The sequence below is a fragment of the Bidens hawaiensis genome, unplaced genomic scaffold (genome assembly GCF_021521415.1).
Source record: "Bidens hawaiensis isolate Kalapana, Puna unplaced genomic scaffold, B.hawaiensis_p1.1 tig00013865_1, whole genome shotgun sequence".
Classification (NCBI taxonomy): domain Eukaryota; kingdom Viridiplantae; phylum Streptophyta; class Magnoliopsida; order Asterales; family Asteraceae; genus Bidens; species Bidens hawaiensis.
In genome coordinates, this window is record NW_027492185.1 from 260521 (window position 1) to 269141 (window position 8621).

An 8621-nucleotide genomic window follows, 5' to 3' on the forward strand; every position below is an offset into this window, starting at 1 on the left:
CTTCAACCATGTTGAAACTATATCAATATAGTGGTATTTTTGCCACAATAATATGCATATAACCTTTATTCAAATCCAAAAGGCAGTATTGAATGAAGTAGCTAGTCATCGTACGAACCAACGAGTATATAATGATAGTTCAATTTCACTAACAAATCCGACACAATCAAAGCAAAAAAAAAGAAAAAAAAAATCAAAATATCAGATATATATAACATATAGCATTACTGAAAACAAGCAGCCATCTAGACATATATGATTTGCTAATTATCAATTTATCATGATCTAATCAGTAATTAGCAAGATCACTTGTTCAACTAAACATGTGTTGTTCCATATACACAACCATACAGGTAAATCTGAACATTTTTACAATAATAAATCTATTACTATATAAACACATATGTAAGCATCAAGAATAACGATGCAAACATGATAGAATTATAAATTAACCAGAAGTCAACAAGAAAGTACAATAACTAACAAAATGTCAGCCACAAAGTTAAATAAAGAAGGTAAAGAAATACATCATAGAGAGGATTATATTCTAATATCCAAGTTTGTAAATATAAAACAGATAAATCCACATTTACATAATTAAAGCTGAGCATATGTTGTTACCAAAATGACATATCAATTCAACAACAGATTCCAAACATGTTCAAGCTTTTACATGCATCTAATTTAAAAAAAAGCGACAAATAACCATATAACAAAAAATGAAAAAACAAGAATGTTTGTATAAAGAGAAAAAAAACCTTCAATAGCAACGCAAATTTAATTTCAAAAGGCCATATTGAAAGTAGCAAGGCAAATTTAAATTCAAAAGGCCATATTTTTTTTAATAATAATTCTTCATATATTAAATAAAAGGATCCAATTACAATAGAGAGGTGGGTAAGCGGGCAACAAAAAAAGATAAAGCTGTGCGCATCCAGGGAATCGAACCCCGGTCAGTACCGTGGGAGGGTACTATGATACCACTACACTAGATGCGCGCTACATCGCTACAAGTAAATAAATATAATAATAATAATAAAAGTGGTTCAACTTCTTTAACGAATTCGTAACCCAAATTTGGGCTTTAAGAAAGGGTCTTTCTTTCAGATTCGATGCAATGTGACCAATACTCAACTGCGTCAATAATTAACTGCATTGATCTCTAAAAGTCTAAAACTAAAGGGTTATTTACAGCTATTTAAGGTCAGCAATGACACGTTAAGAAACAAATTAAATTTACATATATCATGTACTCTGACATCTGTGAAAATGAACGAAACTTAAATAGGCTTTCACCAGATAAATCAAAACTGATATAGAAAGAAAATAAAACTCAAATACATAAGAGGATATTCACGAAATCAAATTGAAAAACATACAAAATGAAAAGTAATAAAACGTATAAACAACTCAAAAAGACAGAATAATGAAATGAGGTAAATTCAAGAAATCCATAACTGAAGAAGTTAAAAAATTGTTAAAGAAAATAAAACTGTTCTGAAAAATAAGTCAAACTAAAAAAATGGGCATAAAAGATGATCTGAAATCCAAAAACAAATTCATTATTGAGAAGCTTGAAAAACAAAATGGACTCTTGACCCCACTTGGCAGATGCTAATTGGAAATGAGTCAAATTGGGTATCAACAGATGATCTCTTAAATCCAAAAGGATACATAAGAAATTTATATTCAGAAGCATGAAAAACAAAATGAATTATTTACCCTACTTGGCTGATGCTAATAGTAATAGTGGGAATGAATGAAATCCAGTGATCCAAATTGTGTATTAAAAGGTGATCTCACATCTAAAAAATAGTTCGGAAGACAATCCAAGAATCGAAATTAAAAGCAGTAACACTTAATACACAAAATAATGAAAATGGGCATCAATAAATCCATAATTGAAAATTGAACAAACCTAAGAAGAAATACATTTCAACCCTTACTTGGCATAATCTATTTCTGAAAAATATGTGTAATTTCCAGAAACATTATGAACATCAAAAGATGATCTCAAATGCTAAAACAAACGCATTCTTGAGAAGCTTGCTACTAGACTGAATATGAACAGGCTTGGAATATGAAGAAACACGGGATATGAGACTTTAGGGTTTGATGATTATGTCATCTATATATATCCATGTACCTCTCATATTAAGAGAATACAAAACATTTACAATTATCAAGTTTAACTCTTGAAAAAAAATGTAATAATAATAATAATAATAACAATAATAATAATTCGTGACCCCACTTGGCGGATGCTAATTGTGAAAATGAGTCGGATTTGAAGAACCCATATCGGGTATCAAAAGATGATCTCAAATCCAATAGGGTAATGAAAGAATCCACTAATGATAATCATGCAAAACAAAAATGAATTCTTATATACAAAATGGTATTAAAAAAACTCGAGAAATCAAATTGAAAAACCTGTAACACTAAAAGTAGTAAATAAAATATTCACAAATTAAATGGTAATAACAGTGAAAAAATGTATTCAAGAAAATCCATAATCAAAGAACTTACAACATATTGTAAAGAACTCTTTACCCATACTTGGCAGATGCTATTTATGAAACTTAAAAATTCCAAGTTGAATATTGAGAGCACACATTACTATGTAATTACATACACATTAATTCCGAAAATAGAAGCCACATAAAAATATATTAACAATCAAAGTTTCACCTTAAAAGTAAGTATTTTACATGCCCCTAATTGAAAGATGCATCTATATGACAAATCCGAGTCACTTGACCATATAAACTAAAAGAAACAGGCCAAAAGGTTCAAAAGTAAAACTATTTGGAAGTCACAGCACATAGCAAAATACATAAAAAGCCGAACCAAAAAAATCATGAAATAAGATAAATAAACAAAATAAAGATCAATTAAAAACAAAACAACTACATAAACACCATTAACAAGAGAGTAATCACTCAAATACCCTAAACACGGACACATCAAGAGCAGCGTACAAGCCTCAAAGTACAATCCCTTTGAAATGGGTGTTTAGGTGTTCTAGTTATTGGATTCCCGATAATAGTAAGACAAAATAATTCAACTGAATGGATCGAAAGTTACAAAAATCAAATAACTTTGAAAATGAAAACCAATGGAAAACATTTATAACATATGCAAAGGTAAAGTAGAGAGTGTCAACGCAAAAAAATCCTCGTAAATTATCCCCAGAAAAACTTCAGGACTTGAATATAAGGAAGATGAGTCATTTCCAAGAAATTATATTCAAATGTAGTAGCAATTGAAACGCCAACTAATCCCTTGAACAACAAACCTGAATACAAGCCTCAAAGAACAATACACAATGAAAGGGTGTCTAGGTGTTCTTGTTAAAGGATTTCCCATAAAACTAAGCCAAAGATATGTCACAAACAAAATCAAAATAAAAGATGACAAAAAAAAGTCAAATTCAACATAAAATAGAGTAGCAAAAATAGACCTTTATCAAGAAAGCAATTCCCACGACAACAACCTATTTAAACTCATCAACTGAATTGTACAAGCCTCAAAGTACAAGACAATTCAAATGAGGGTTAAGGTGTTCTAGTAAGTGGATTCGTATTTCTTGAATACAAGGCAAGTCATTTCGAATAAATTATATGAAAATAGATAAATTAACAAAATAAAAATGAATTCAAACCGAGCAGTTGCAGCTTATCAGGAAAGCAGTCCTTAGAAGAACAACCTAAATACGTCCATCAAGCGCAATGTACAAGCCTTAAAGTACAATACACTTTCAAATGAGTGTTTGGGTTTCTAGTAACTAGTTAAAGGATTCCTTACAGTAATATAGGTAAATAAATCAAAATTAAAAAACCCCATTAACAAAAGATCCAAAAAGTCAAAATCAGCAAAAAAACTGGTGTTGCAAAATATATAACGTTAATCACCACCACAACAACTAATAAACCACAGAAATAATACGTATTATCAATTACAAGGTCATAATAAATAGGATAGAATATTACAATTAAGTACCACCTAGTATTGATAAATATAAAATACTATCTAATGTATTGTTTATCAACAACCTATATACATTTCACACCTCATCAACCGAAATGTGAAAGCCTTCAAAATACATGACGCATTCAAATGAGGGTTTAGGTGTTCTAGAAAGTACCAACTGGATTCTCAGTCGTCAAAACAATAAACTAGAGGGATAAAAACTCTCAATATCACGAGAAAAGATATATCAACTAAAAAAAATTAAATGCAAACTAAATAGCATCAGAAACACCATTATCAGAAAAGTAATCCCTCGAACAACAACTTAAACACGCACATCAAGCGCAATGCACAAACATCAAAGTACAATACACTTTGAAATGGGTGTTTAAGCGCTCTAGTTATATGGTCCCAATAAAAGTAAGACAAAAGTTAATAGGTCAAACAACAAGAAAATTGGATAAAAAGTTACAAAATCAAACCAAGTTTGAAAGTCAAAATGAAAATCAATGGAAAACATTTATAACATATGCAGCACATTAACTAAAGAGCCAAAAACAAAAATGAACATCAAAATATATCTCAAATCCTGAAACAAATTCATTATTGAGAAGCTTGCAAAACAAAATGAACTCTTGGAACTCTTGACCCCACTTGGCGGATGCTAATTGTGGAAATGAATCGGATTTGAATAACCCATATCGGGTATCAAAAGATGATCTCAAATCCAATAGGGTACTTAAGAAGTCCACTAATGAGAGGCTTGCAAAACACAATGAATTCTCATATCCAAAATGGCACTAAAAATAATAAATCAAAATTGAAAAACAAATAACACTAGAAACAATAAAAACAGATTCACAAATCAAATGAACAAAACAATAAAAAAATGTATTCAAAGAAATCCATAATTGGCAGATGCAATTTTTAAAAGTACATCAAACTTACAAATTCCAAACTGGATATCGAAGTAATCTCAAATTCCAAAGGGTACAAAATAAAATGAATTTTTGACCCCACTTGGCGGATGCTAATTGTGGAAATGAGTAGAATTTCAGTGATCCAAATTGGGTTGAGGGGGGTGTTAAAAAGTGTTCTCGTAGTCAAAAGGATATCTTTGAACACAAATCAATAGAATCAAATTGAAAAACACATTAAACTAAAAGTAGTAACATATATACACAAATCAAAATGACGAAATACCGAAAAAAGGTTATTTGTGAAATCGATGACCTAAAAACTTACAAAGTATTTATAAAAGTGAAATTTCTACTTTTCTTGGAACGTGATATTTCAATAAGCATATAAACTACATCTCCCCTGGTTTTAACATTGAACATGTAATGTAACGTAACACATCAGTACTATGTCATTCGCGTCTATTTCAATAAGCAAAAGTACAAAAAAAAGTTAAAAACTAAATTATTTCAATAACTAACTAAATTATGGCTGCTGGAAACAAACAAGGCAAATTATAACAATGATAGTACTATCTATTTTGTGTGATTAGATCACATGAGGTGTGAAAGCAGTAAGTAGCATTCTGGAAATTTTCCGCCCTTTTGACCTGCTACATTTTTAATTTAACTTCCAACCAATTCGCCTATTTTTAATTAACCCATATGGGGCCATGCCAATTCAAATACCAAACTGAAACCCTATTCAAGTATTCAACCTATATGACCGAATTCGTTTTGGTCCGGTTTCAACTCGATAAAATCAATTTCCAATCCACTTTTGAAAGCAGTAAAGCTGGAAACAACATTTTAAATTTCAATCCACTTTTGAAAGTAGTAAGCTGGAACCAACATTTTAAAATTTGTTCATTACAGTACAGTGACATAAAGATTAAAATATTAGCTGCAACAACATTTAGAACAGTGAAAGCGCAACTTTGTGCATTATGTTAACATGAAGATCGCCAATCATCAAAAAAATCAATTCAAGAAACAGTAACAAGTCAAAATAAAATAAAGTAATAAGAAATACTCATGAAGCGAATTTTATTTCTAGCACCGATAACAACTTTAAGCACTTAAAATTGTTCAGACTTCAGAATTAATAAAAACGGAAAATGTTTAAATCAACACATATAAGCCATTATATTAAATAGGTCAAAACCAAATGACGATTGTAAAAAGCAGAAGTCACACAAAAGTTAACCAAGTTAAAAAGAAAGACAACTATTAGAAAGTAGAATCCAAACAAAAGTAAACAAAACATATATCAAAGAGCAATAAAGTCAAAAATCAACACAAATGAATAAACAACATAAACACCATTGTTAAGAAAGGAATCCATGTAACAACCACCGAAATACATCCTATCAAGTGCAAGTACAAGCCTCAAATAACAATACCCTTTGAAATGGCGTTTAGGTGATCTACTTTAAGGATTCCCGATAATAAGAAGACAAAGTAGATCAAAAGTTACAACATCAAACAAGTTTGAAAGTGAAAATGAAAACCAACGGAAAACATTTATAGCATAAGCAGCACATATGCTAAAAATCCAAAATCAAATAAACCTGGTAAAATATCTCAAAAAAAACCACATATAAAGGAAACAAATATAGACCTTCATGAAATAAGATAAAACAAAAGCCCAAAAAATTCCACAAAAAAAAAATCCCAACACAAAAGCTGAAAAAAATAATGAAATAAGATAAAACAAAATTAAATAAAAAATAATTTAAATGAAGTAGCAACAGAAATAAGACCTTCATCAAGAAAGTAATACCAACACAACAACCTAATTACACCTCATCAACCGAAAAGTACAAGCCTCAAAGTACAAGACATGTTGAAATGAGGGTTTAGGTGTTCTGGTTAGTGGATTCCCAATTCTCGAATATAAGTAAGGCGAGTCATTTCTAAAAAAGTTTTGGAAAAAAGATCTTAATACCATGAAATAAGATAAAACTAATATAATAAATCAATTCAAATGGAGTAGAAACTGAAACACTAAGTAATCCCTTGAACAACAAACCTGTATACACCCTATCAAGCGCAATGTACAAGCCTCAAAGTACAATACACATTAAAAGGGTGTTTAGGTGTTCTAGATAAAGGATTTCCCATAAAACCATGACAAAGATATATAGGTCAAACAAACAAAATCAAAATAAAACATAACAAAAAAAAAGAAGTCAAAATCAACATAAAGGGAGTAGCAAAAATAGACCTTTATCAAGAAAGTGATCCCCACGACAACCTATTTAAGCTCATCAACCAAAATGTACAAGCCTCAAAGTACAAGACAATTCAAATGAGGGTTTAGGTGGTTTAGTAACTAGTAAGTGGATCCGTATTTCTCGAATGTAAGGCATGCAATTTCGAATAAAGTATATGAAAATAGATAAACTATCAAAATAAAAAGGAACTCAAAGCAAGTAGTAACAGAAACACCCACATCAAGAAAGCAATCACTAGAACAACAGCCTAAAAACGCCCATCAAGCAAAATGTACAAGCCTCAAAGTACAATGCACTTTCAAATGGGTGTTTAGGTGTGTGCTAGTTAAAGGGTTCCTTATAAGAGTAAGAATTATAGACCAAACAAAAAAATCAAAATAAAAAATCCCATTAACAAAAAACTAAAAAAGTCAAAATAAGCGAAAATGGAGTTACAAAATTAACACATTTATCAAGGAAGTAAATCCCCACCACAACAACCTATTTACACCTCATCAACCGACATGTACAAGCCTCAAGGTACAAGACACGTTGAAAAGAGGGTTAAGGTGTTCTCAGCCCTCGAATATATTGTAATTCAACTCCAATCAATTAAAGAAAAAATATCATGATAAAAAAGATAAATTAACAAAATAAAGAGCAACATAAACACCATTATCAGAAAAGTAATCACTCGAACACCCTAAACACAGACACGTCAAGAGCGATGTACAAGCCGAAAAGTACAATCCCATTTGAAGTGGGTGTGTATAGGATTCTCGAAAACAACAAGACAAAATAAGTCAAGTAAATGAATCAAAAGTTACAAAATCAAAGTGGAAGTGAGTGAATTCGAATTTCGTATTAAAAGGTCGAAAAATGATTTCTTGACCCTGCGTGACTAATGCTTATAGTGGAAGTGAGTGAATTCGAATTTCATATTAAAAGGTGATCTCATATCAAAAAGAGTGTTGACCATAATCCAAGAAAAAAAAATAAAAAAAAATCAAAATTATAAGTAGTAACACTTACACACAAATCATATGCACAAAACAATTAAAACGGGTATCAATAAATCCATAATTGAAAATTGTACAAACCTAGGAAAAAAAAATTTTCCCCTTGGCATATTCTATTTCAGAAAAATATGTCAAATTTACACAAACGCAAAATATACTTCAAAAGAAGATCTCAGATAATAAAACAAATTCATTATTGAGACTCTTACAAAAACAAAATGAATTCTTGACCCCACTTGGCGGATGCTAATGTGGAAATGAGTCAGATTTGAAGAACTCAAATTAGGTATCAAAAGATTATCTCAAATCCAATATAGGGTAGGCACATAAGAAATCCAAAATGAACATAGAAGATGATCTCAAATCCTAAAAAAAATTCATCATTGAGAAGCTTGCAAAACAAAAATGAATTCTTGACCCACTTGGCAGATGCTATTTGTGGAAATGATCAGATTTGA

The 8621-nt window shown here is 30.4% G+C and overlaps 1 non-coding gene across 1 annotated transcript; it reads right to left on the minus strand.

The window, feature by feature from the left end:
• Positions 1 to 927: 927 nt before the first annotated feature.
• TRNAG-CCC (transfer RNA glycine (anticodon CCC)) lies at positions 928 to 998 on the minus strand. Its single transcript has one exon. It is a non-coding gene; the product is annotated as a tRNA-Gly (tRNA).
• Positions 999 to 8621: the final 7623 nt, after the last annotated feature.